Source organism: Triticum dicoccoides, chromosome 4B (assembly GCF_002162155.2).
Source record: "Triticum dicoccoides isolate Atlit2015 ecotype Zavitan chromosome 4B, WEW_v2.0, whole genome shotgun sequence".
Classification (NCBI taxonomy): domain Eukaryota; kingdom Viridiplantae; phylum Streptophyta; class Magnoliopsida; order Poales; family Poaceae; genus Triticum; species Triticum dicoccoides.
In genome coordinates, this window is record NC_041387.1 from 568953234 (window position 1) to 568963530 (window position 10297).

The window sequence follows — 10297 nt, forward strand, 5'->3', positions numbered from 1 at the left end:
GCATGTGTATTGCGTCGTGTGCTATGTGCATGCAGGCGTGCGAGTGTTGTGTGCGTGCAACAGTACGTTTCAGTGTTGCATGCATGTGTGCGTACATGCGTGTGTTTGTGAGTGCATGTGTACATGTCAGTTTGCATGCCTGCATGCGTGCGTGTGTTCGTTATGTGTAAGTGTGAGTGTTGCATGCCTGCATGCATGTGTACGTGCGGGGCGAGGCTACACGTCAGTCGACTGACTTTTTCATCTCTGGTCATTAGATTTTTCAGCCGTTGGATACGAAATCAAGGGCCTGCAGTTTATCATCAAACTCCACCCACTGAGCCGCCAGCCACCATTGGCCGAACCGCCGGACCCGCCGCCCGCAGCCGGCCCGCGCCGCCACGCCGCCCCGTCCGCCCTGAAACCACTCCCCACCGCAGGTCCACCCCGGCACCAGCCATCCCTCTAGCCCCCCCCCCACGCTGATCTTTTTCTCCGGCGATACCCACCCAACCGCCCAATCAATGCCCCTCCCCCCGCCGGCGACTGCCAACCGAAATTATCACGACTTCGAATACCCACCTACCACTAATTTGTTACCATTTCTGTCCTTCATATACGCACTAACTGGTGGGCCCTATTGTAATGTGCGCTTGATACATCTCCATCGTATCTATAATTTTTGATTGTTACATGCCAATATTATACAACTTTCATATACTTTTGGCAACTTTTTTATACTATTTTTGGGACTAACATATTGATCCAATGCCCACTGCCAGTTCCTATTTGTTGCATGTTTTATATTTCGCAGAAACCCCATATCAAACAAAGTCCAAATGGGATAAAAACGGACAGAGAATATTTTTGGAATATTTGTGATTTTCTGGAAGAAAAATCAACGCGAGATGGTGCCCGAGGGGCCAAGAGGCAAGGGGGCGCGCCCCAGGGTGGGCGCTCCCTGACCCTCGTGGGCACCCTGTAAGGTGGTTAATGCTCTTCTTTTGCCACAAGAAAGCTAATTTTCAAAGAAAAAATCTGGGCGAAGGTTTCAGTCCAATCGGAGTTACGGATCTCCGGATATATAAAAAACGGTGAAAGGGCAGAATCAGAGAACGCAGAAACAGAGGGAGACAGAGAGACAGATCAAATCTCGAAGGGGCTCTCGCCCCACCCACGCTATGGGAGAAAAGGACCAGAGGGGAAACCATTCTCCCATCTAGGGAGAAGGTCAAGGAAGAAGAAGAAGGGGGGCTCTCTCCCCCTTGCTTCCGGTGGCGCCGGAACGCCGCCGGGGGCCATCATCATCACCGCGATCTACACCAACACCTCCGCCATCGTCACCAACATCTCCATCACCTTCCCCCATCTATATTCAGCAGTCCACTCATCCGCAACCCGCTGTACCCTCTACTTAAACATGGTGCTTTATGCTTCATTTTATTATCCAATGATGTGTTGCCATCCTATGATATCTGAGTAGATTTTCGTTGCCCTATAGGTGATTGATGAATTGCTATGATTGGTTTAATTTGATTGTGGTTATGTTGATGTCCTATGGTGCTCTCCGTGTCGCGCAAGCGTGAGGGATTCCTGCTGTAGGGTGTTGCAATACGTTCATGATTCGCTTATAGTGGGTTGCTTGAGTGACATAAGCATAAACCCGAGTAAGGGGGTTGTGGCGTATGGGATAAAGGGGACTTGATGCTTTAATGCTATGGTTGGGTTTTATCTTAATGATCTTTAGTAGTTGCGGATGCTTGATAGAGTTCCAATCATAAGTGCATATGATCCAAGAAGAGAAAGTATGTTAGCTTATGCCTCTCCCACATAAAACTTGTTATCGGTCTAGTAAAGTAGTCAATTGCTTAGGGACAATTTCATAACTCCTACCACCACTTTTCCACACTCGCTATATTTACTTTATTGCTTCTTTATATAAACAGCCCCTAGTTTATATTTACATGCTCTTTATTATCATGCAAACCTATCCTATCACACCTACAAAGTCCTTCTAGTTTCATACTTGTTTTAGGTAAAGCAAACATTAAGCGTGCGTAGAATTGTATCGGTGGTCGATAGAACTTGAGGGAATATTTGTTCTACCTTTATCTCCTCATTGGGTTCGACACTCTTACTTATCGAAAGAGGCTACAATTGATCCCCTATACTTGTGGGTTATCAGCGCTCCTGAATGTGGACCGTCCGACTGGTCAATTGATTGTGTCATCAACAAATTACGGAGCTGTATGGTGAGCCAGTGACTGTATGATCACCCTAAAATGTATTTTATTAACACAGTACAGACTCAAACTACCATTTTTTTCTTTCATATACGGGCTGACAGGTGGGCCCCACGGTTACATGCCCCGATGGTGCAACACTAGTTGCGCCACGTGGAACGTTTGACTGGTCAATTGATTGTGTCATCCACAAAATATGGAGTTGTAGGGGTGAGACAGTGACCGTATAATCATGACATATTTTTTTTAACACGGTACAGACGCAAGGGCTTATATATACGTGCAAGCACTCACCGCTATAAGCGCACACACGCAGACCCTACCCCTACGAGCACCGTCGAGAGAGTGAGCCAGCATATGATCTTGAGATTTTATGAAGTCACCATAGGTGCCTCGTAGTCGAGTGGAACGTCTCTTCCCACTGAACGCACATCGCTGGAAAATACTAAAATTAACACATGATAAATGCAAGCACCGGGACTTCAACCCTGGTGGGATCAAGAAACCATTGTCCTCCTAACCATCCAACCACATGTTGGTTAGCACGAAAAAATGTATGTGGTGACCGTGATGAGCTTATTCTGAAGTCCAGTGACCATATCGTGCTTTCGCTTCAAATACAATGACCGTAAGTGTTGTCAACAAAATACGGAGCACGCATCAAATGCAAAGTCCGTCAGTGTCATCAAGAAAATACGGAGACGTATCATGAGCTAGATACCGTATGATCACCACAAGAATGTATACGGTGACCGTAATGAGCATATTCTGAAGTCCAGTGATCGTATAGTGCTTTAGCTTGAAATACATTGACCGTCACGCGTGAATGTGTCGTGGGCATGCATACTTTTACATGGTCGAGAGATAGTTTGTGTGCATACGTGAAAGTGGTGTAGAAAGAGGGGGTGTTCGGTGGAGACAACGAGAGATATGCCCTTCGTTTCTCTTTCCCATGACTAATATTTTAGGAGAATATATAAACATTCACAATGCAGAACAAATATTTTTGGATGCACCATGAAATTAACTTTCATGTATAACATTGTAGTATTGTATATGCTTATTTTCTTAGTGGCTGATTGCGTGTGTGGTGTGGTGGGCACATCATTTCTAGTTGTGGTGGGTCAACATGAGGACTCATGGGTCGGTTCCATCCTGCACCACATATAGGTTGGACCGAGACGCGTTATACAAAGATCCATGTGGTGGACTCGGCGTACAACACGAAGCTACCAGAGTCATGGAGGACTCTATCCCCACTGGTGATAAGCCGACTATATATGATTTGTAACCCTAGGCCCCCAGTATGTTATAGAAGCTTGGGGGCTAGTTCGTCGATAGTATACACACATGCACAATGCCTGGTATTCACGTGTACTTTGTACACACCCCTATCACTAATATACAGTACCAGGAGTAGGCTTTTTCTTCAACTGCAAGGGTCCGAACTAGGGTAAAACATTGCCTGGTATTACCATCCAGCCTAACAATCAGGGATATCCTACCGAATGATATGATAGAATCATATCTGTCAACTACTAAGAGAGAGGTGTGTTTGGGGGGGGCAATGTGTGCGAGAGAGGCCTAAAGATAATGTGTGTGTGGGAGACACGTAGGCACATATATGTGCATATAGAGTGCTAGTAGAGACCGTGCGTGTGTATATATGCATGTGAGAGAAATAGTGTTTTCCAACTGAGATTAGTGAAAAGAGTGGTACATAGTAGTCAAAAAGAGAGAGAGAGAGAGAGAGACAGAGAGAGAGAGATATACAGAAAGAGCATGTGCATGAGACACCCCGACACCCCGAGAGAGATTGTGAGCATGTGTGAAAGAGAAATGTCGATGCATATAAAGTGTGTGAACTTATGCATTAGATAGATATATATAGCGCGTTTGTGAGAACGGGCCGAGGCATAGTGCATCTGCGTGTAAAAGGCCGTTCTACGCATTAAATTAAAATATAAATGGCATTATTATTTTTGGATGAGATCATGAATTTTGCAAATTGCATATGGACGAAAATCGGTCTATCACACACCCATACTCTATTGAATTCTAGCATGTGCATGTGTTTATTTCATATTATCGATCCATAGAATGAGAGCGGTTTGAAATATAGGCAATGGATGCTTTTGCAATTCATATATAAACATTAATTAGTGCACTCCATGTTGTTAGTGTGAAGCACCTTATACATTTGTCACTTGCATGGATACATTCCAAATTGCTAGCTACGAAATAGAATACATGTCGAATTCAACATAAAGGGGGTTTCGAAGATTCGAATTCATAGGAAGTGCATTCATCTATTTGAACCCGAGATAATGGCATTTTTAAATCAGATGTAAAAGGGGCATCAATCTTTGTTGTGCGTTTGAACATGCTATATATATATATATATTCATATGCATGTCTAACTTTTTTTAAGCAACCAAGGAGATTATATCTGGAACCATGCATGAACTGAGGTAAGTTGCATATTTTTTAATATATACTCGTGTACAATGTATATTCAAATGTACCCCCTCCATTCCAAAATAATCGTAGCTTTAGGATTTTCAAGAGTAAAGATTTGTGAAGTTTGACAAATCCTGAAAGTTCAATTCAAGAGAACCGAAAACGTTAATGCTTCTGCTCCCAAATATTGAACGAGGCGCCAAATAGGCCTCTGGTCACCCGAAAACGCGCGAGACTAATGTTTGGTGGTAGGAAATTACTGTCCTGACTCTGGACCATGTAGCCTATCCGCCCGATGTCCAAAGGTCTAAACCGGGGTAGGTTTGTAACTTCACCAAGACGCCAGTCTCAACCGCCTCCGAGAAGCATTCATACGCCATGGGCGCCTAAACACCCATGCGCTCGGCCAAAATCTATCCCGCCCACATTTGGGACACCTGAGATTACTGTCCTACCCCCAACCCACAATATGTCTGAAATTTTAGATGGGGGCAAAGTTTGTAACTTTCCCCAAATTTCAAACAAGCACGTCTCAAACTGAAACATTGGTCCCCCTTAGTTCCTCGCCTCCCTCCGTTTCCCCATTCATACTCCGTGGGCGCCAAAACGCCCTCTCCACCAGCCGCGAAACCCCAACCTCCTCTGTCTTCCACCCCATAGAGCCCAATCCACCGCCGCCCTCCTCCATCACGCCGGAGCCGGTACCCCGACGTCGTCGTCCAACGCAACCGCAACCGCAACGCCCTCAAGGACTTATTAGCTAAAGCCGAGGCAGATCTGCCTCCACGACGTCGATGCCGACGTGCGCCGTACCAGAACCACTCCGACCACGCCGTCCTGTGCCTCACTGATGCCGCTCCACTGTCGCAATCATCCATCACACCGGAGCTGTTCCCGCTACAGCGTCGCTCGCCGCCTCGGATCTGGTTCCCCGCCGCCGATAGACGGCCACCACACCACACTCAACAACTTGGCCATGGGTTCGTCCAAGGCTCCACGGTCCTCCACAATTTCATGTTTCCAGCGAACCACAAGAAGATCGTTGGAAAACAGAAGGAGGACACAGCACTGCCAGCAGAAAGAGGTACTCCTCTTCCTTTATTCATGCAAATCTTACGTCTCTTCTGACACCGTATTCGTCCCACGAAAGAAACTAGTTGAGCGCTTCTTACTGCATCTTCTTAATGATAATAAATGCTAAAGGTTTCCTCCCTTTACTATTTCACCTTTGCTAGAGGTCAGTAACCCGCCTGGATTTCAATTCAAGGTCAGTTGAACCGCAATTAAAAGAAGCAGCACCTGCTTAGGCGCGCGGAGCGCCTAGTCCGCCTGTTCACCGGGGAAGCTGCGCATCGGTGTCTTTCATAGGGGTGTGGGGCGCAGGAGCTGCTTGCGCCCGATCTGGAGGTCGGCGGGCCTTGAATGGATGGCCGGGGGGCGGTGCCAAGCAAGGCGGTGCGGTGAGCTCGAGGGGAGGGCGCATGCAGGGGACTGGGCCGGTGGTCGCTGGCGTTTCGAGGAAGATCGTCAACACTGACTGGCTGGAGGTTGATGAAGGCGATCTACCTGTTCTTTGTAAATCGAACGACGCATAAAAAATGGACTAACCTATTTGTTTTCAGTCGACTGTTATTTTCATAGAATCCTGTAGTAATTTAGCGTGCCATGCATGTTGTAGAGCTATCATATGTCTCCCGTCATTTATTTCTCACCGACCTGCTATCTGCTACCTTTACACTGTACTAATTGTGCACACACTTCACCCATACTCACACTATTGTTTTTTTATGCATGGGTATTTTAGACTCTGGCGCAGTGTTGATGAATGCAGAAAAGAAAAGACAGAAGTCGCTCTAGTGTAATTCGAAGATAAGCACTAAGCATTTCAGCGCTCTAAAGGGTGAAGTGTCAGCAGTTGGAGACAGTAAACGTAGCTCTGCAGTTGATGATCTCAATTGCCACACACAACCATCCCAGGTGCTTGCTTTAACTTCGCGCTGTCAAATGTGGTTGCATGTTGCATATGGTGTCTAGCTTGTATTGCTTCCAATTTGGTTAAATTGCATCTTCTTACTTTACACATTATACCTTTGATAATGACATGCCTTCCTGTTTTTGATACATACTACATATGTCTATTAACCATGTTCGTGCATCAAACTAATGCTCTTTTGTATCCCTCGTCAATCACTTATGATGAGACAGTCACCCCAGTGGTTTACTGTGAGACGCCCTACTCGTTTAAAGAGTGCAGTGTCATCCTCCCCACACGATTCTCAAGAAACAGCAAGGCTAAATGAAGATAGTCAACGTAGCTCTCTAGTTGATGTACCCAATTCCCCCACACAACCATCGCAGGTGCTTGTTCTTACTTGGCAGTGTGATATGTGGTTGCATGTTGCATATGGTGTCTACCTTGTAATGCTACGAATTAGGGTAAATTGCATCTGCTTAGTTAACACATTATACCTGTGAATATGACATGCCTTCCTATTTTTGGTACATACTATGTCTTTCTATTAACCATGTTCTTACATCAAACTACTTTTCTTGTGTATCCCTCATCAATCACTTCTGACGATACACCTCCAAGTTGACATTGTAATATTGGTTGCATCTTGCATATCATTTCAAACATGTATTGCCTCTAATTTGTTGAAGTGCCACTTATAATGAGACGTATCTAACTTGGTAGAGTGATTTTGGTTGGATCTTTCATGCTCGTGTGGAACATGTGTGAGCATTATGTTTTTCCAACAAGTGATCCGACTGGAAGAAGTGTTATATGAGGACTTCCAGGTCAAATAGAGAATCTGTCTCTCCATTCCTCGTGAGCCACTTATTTCTCCGAAATCAGAGATCAGAGTGATTTTCCTCCTTTTTCCCAGATTACGATGTCATGATGCGCCCATTCCTATGGACATTCCTTTAATACTTTTGGCTCTCGGGAGTTGGTGTCTAGATTGCATTGCTTCCAATTTGTTGAAATGCCTTCTGCTTAGCGTTTTTATACATATTCCATCCTCCTACAATGCGGTTGCCATACATAAAAGTTGTGTTCGTCAGTATCATGCATCAACGAATTTGGAAGTGTGAATTTCATTTCTTTTTCTTGTGTGTTTACTTGACAAGGCAAAATCTGGAAGGACGAAGGCACAGAATGATGGTGGTCCTCTGGAGCAACCGAAACAGATGATCTCTGCAGATTCTCCTTCTACTTGTACCGCAATGCTAGTTCCAAATCTCATCTCCCCTACTCCACAACCCAAGGTGCTTGCTCTAACATGGCTGTGTGATATCTGGTTGGACGTTGCATATGGTGTCTAGCTTGTATTTCTCCTAATTTGTTAAATTGCATCTCCTTAGCTTACACATTATACATGTGAATATGACATGCCTTCCTGTTTTTGGTACATACTACATATGCCTATCACACCATTTTATTACATCAAACTACTGTTCTTATGTATCCTGCATCTATCACTTATGATGAGACAGTCACGCCCGTGGGTTAATATGAGATGTCCTACTCTTATAAAGAATGCAATTTCATCCTCTCCACATGATTCTCAAGAAACAACAAGCCTAAATGAAGATATTGAACGTAGCTCTGTACTTGAAGACCGCACTTCCCCTACACCACCATCACAGGTGCTTGCTCTAACTTCACAGTGTGATATGTGGTTGCATGTTGCATACGGTGTCTAGCTTGTAATGCTTCTAATTAGGGTAAATTGCATCTGCTTAGTTTACACATTATACCTGTGAATATGACATGCCTTCCTATTTTGGGTACACACTACATCTATGTGTTAACCTTGTTCTTACATGAAATTACCTCTCTTCTATATCCTGCATCAATCACTTACGATGATTCACCTTTATTCATTGCATATTGCATATTATTTCTATCCTGTTGCCATGTATTGCTTCTAATTTGGTCAAATACATTTGTTAGGGCACCCTTTTAATTTGGCAGAGTGATATTGGTTTCATCTTTCATATGGTTTCTAGCTTGCATTGATTCTAACAAGTTCAAGCACCTTGTGCTTAGTTTACACTTTATACATCATACATGTCAATATGTCACGCCGTCCTGTTTTTCATACATATTCCTCCTATCATACGGCTGCCTTACATGAAAGTAGTGTTCGTCAGTATCATGCATCAATGACTTCTGAAGAGCAAATTTTATTCCTTTTTCTTGTGGGTTTGACTTGACAAGTCAAAATCAAGAAATAGGAAGGAAAAGATTAAGGAAGGCGATGATGGTGGTCCTCTGCATCAACATAAACGGAGCATCTGTATTGATTCTCCTTGTACTGATAGTGCATTACAAGTTCCAAGTCTCCGCTCCCCTACTCCACCATCCAAGGTGCTTTCTCTAACTTGGCAGTGTGATATCTGGTTGCATGTTGCATATGGTGTCTAGCTTGTATTGCTCCTAATTAGTGTAAACTGCATCTGCTTAGCTTACACATGATACGTGTGAATATGACACGCTTTCCTGTTTTTGGTACATACTATATCTATCTATCACACCATGTTCTTACATGAAACTACTCTTCTTGTGTATCCTACATCAGTCACTTATGATGGGACACCTTTAAGTTGGCAGTGTGATATTGGTTTGCGTCTTGAATATGATTTCTAGCATGTATTGCTTCTAGTTTGATGAACGCCACCTACGATGAGATGGTTTTAACTTGGCGGAGTGATATTGATTGCACCTTCCATATGGTGTCTAGTTTGCAGTGCTTCTAATTTGTTGAAGTGCCCTTCTGCTTAGTTACCACATCATAGGTGTGAATATGTCAAGCCGTCCATTTTTCGTACATATTCCATCCTCGTATCATGACTTTGCCTTTCATCAGAGTAGTGTTCGTTAGTGTCATGCATGAATGAGTTCTGAAGAGCGAATTATATTCCTTTTGCTTGTCGGTTTGACCTCACAATGCAAAATCAATAAAGCTGAAGGAAATTGAAAGGGGATTGGATGATGGTGGTCCTTCCGAGCAACTAAAACAAAGGTTCTCTACAGATTCTACTCCGCCATCCTCCCAACAAGATTCGCAAGACAACGCAAGGCTAGGCGGTCAACGTAGTTGTGTAGATGATGAGCACATCTCCCCTACTCCACCATCACAGGTGCATGCTCTAACTTGGCACTATTATATGTGGTTGCATGTTGCATATGATTTCTAGCTTCTATTGCTTCTAACTTTGTTGAATTGCATCTTCTTACTTTACACATAATGCCTGTGAATATGACATGCGTTCCTGTTTCTAGAACATACTATATCTGATCACACGATGTTCTTATATCAGACTACTGTTATTGCATATCCTGCATCAGTCACTTATGATAAGGCACCTTTAAGTCACCACAATTATATTGGTTATGTCTTGCATATGATTTCTAGCATGCACTGCTTCTAATTTGTTGAAACGCCATACAGTTTGAACTTGGCAGAGTGATATTGGTTGCATCTTTCATATGGTGTCTAGCTTGCAGTGCTTCTAATTTGTTGAAATGCCTTCTGCTTAGTTAACACATCATATGTGTGAATATGTCATGCCATCCTGTTTTTCATACATATTCCATCCTCGCATCA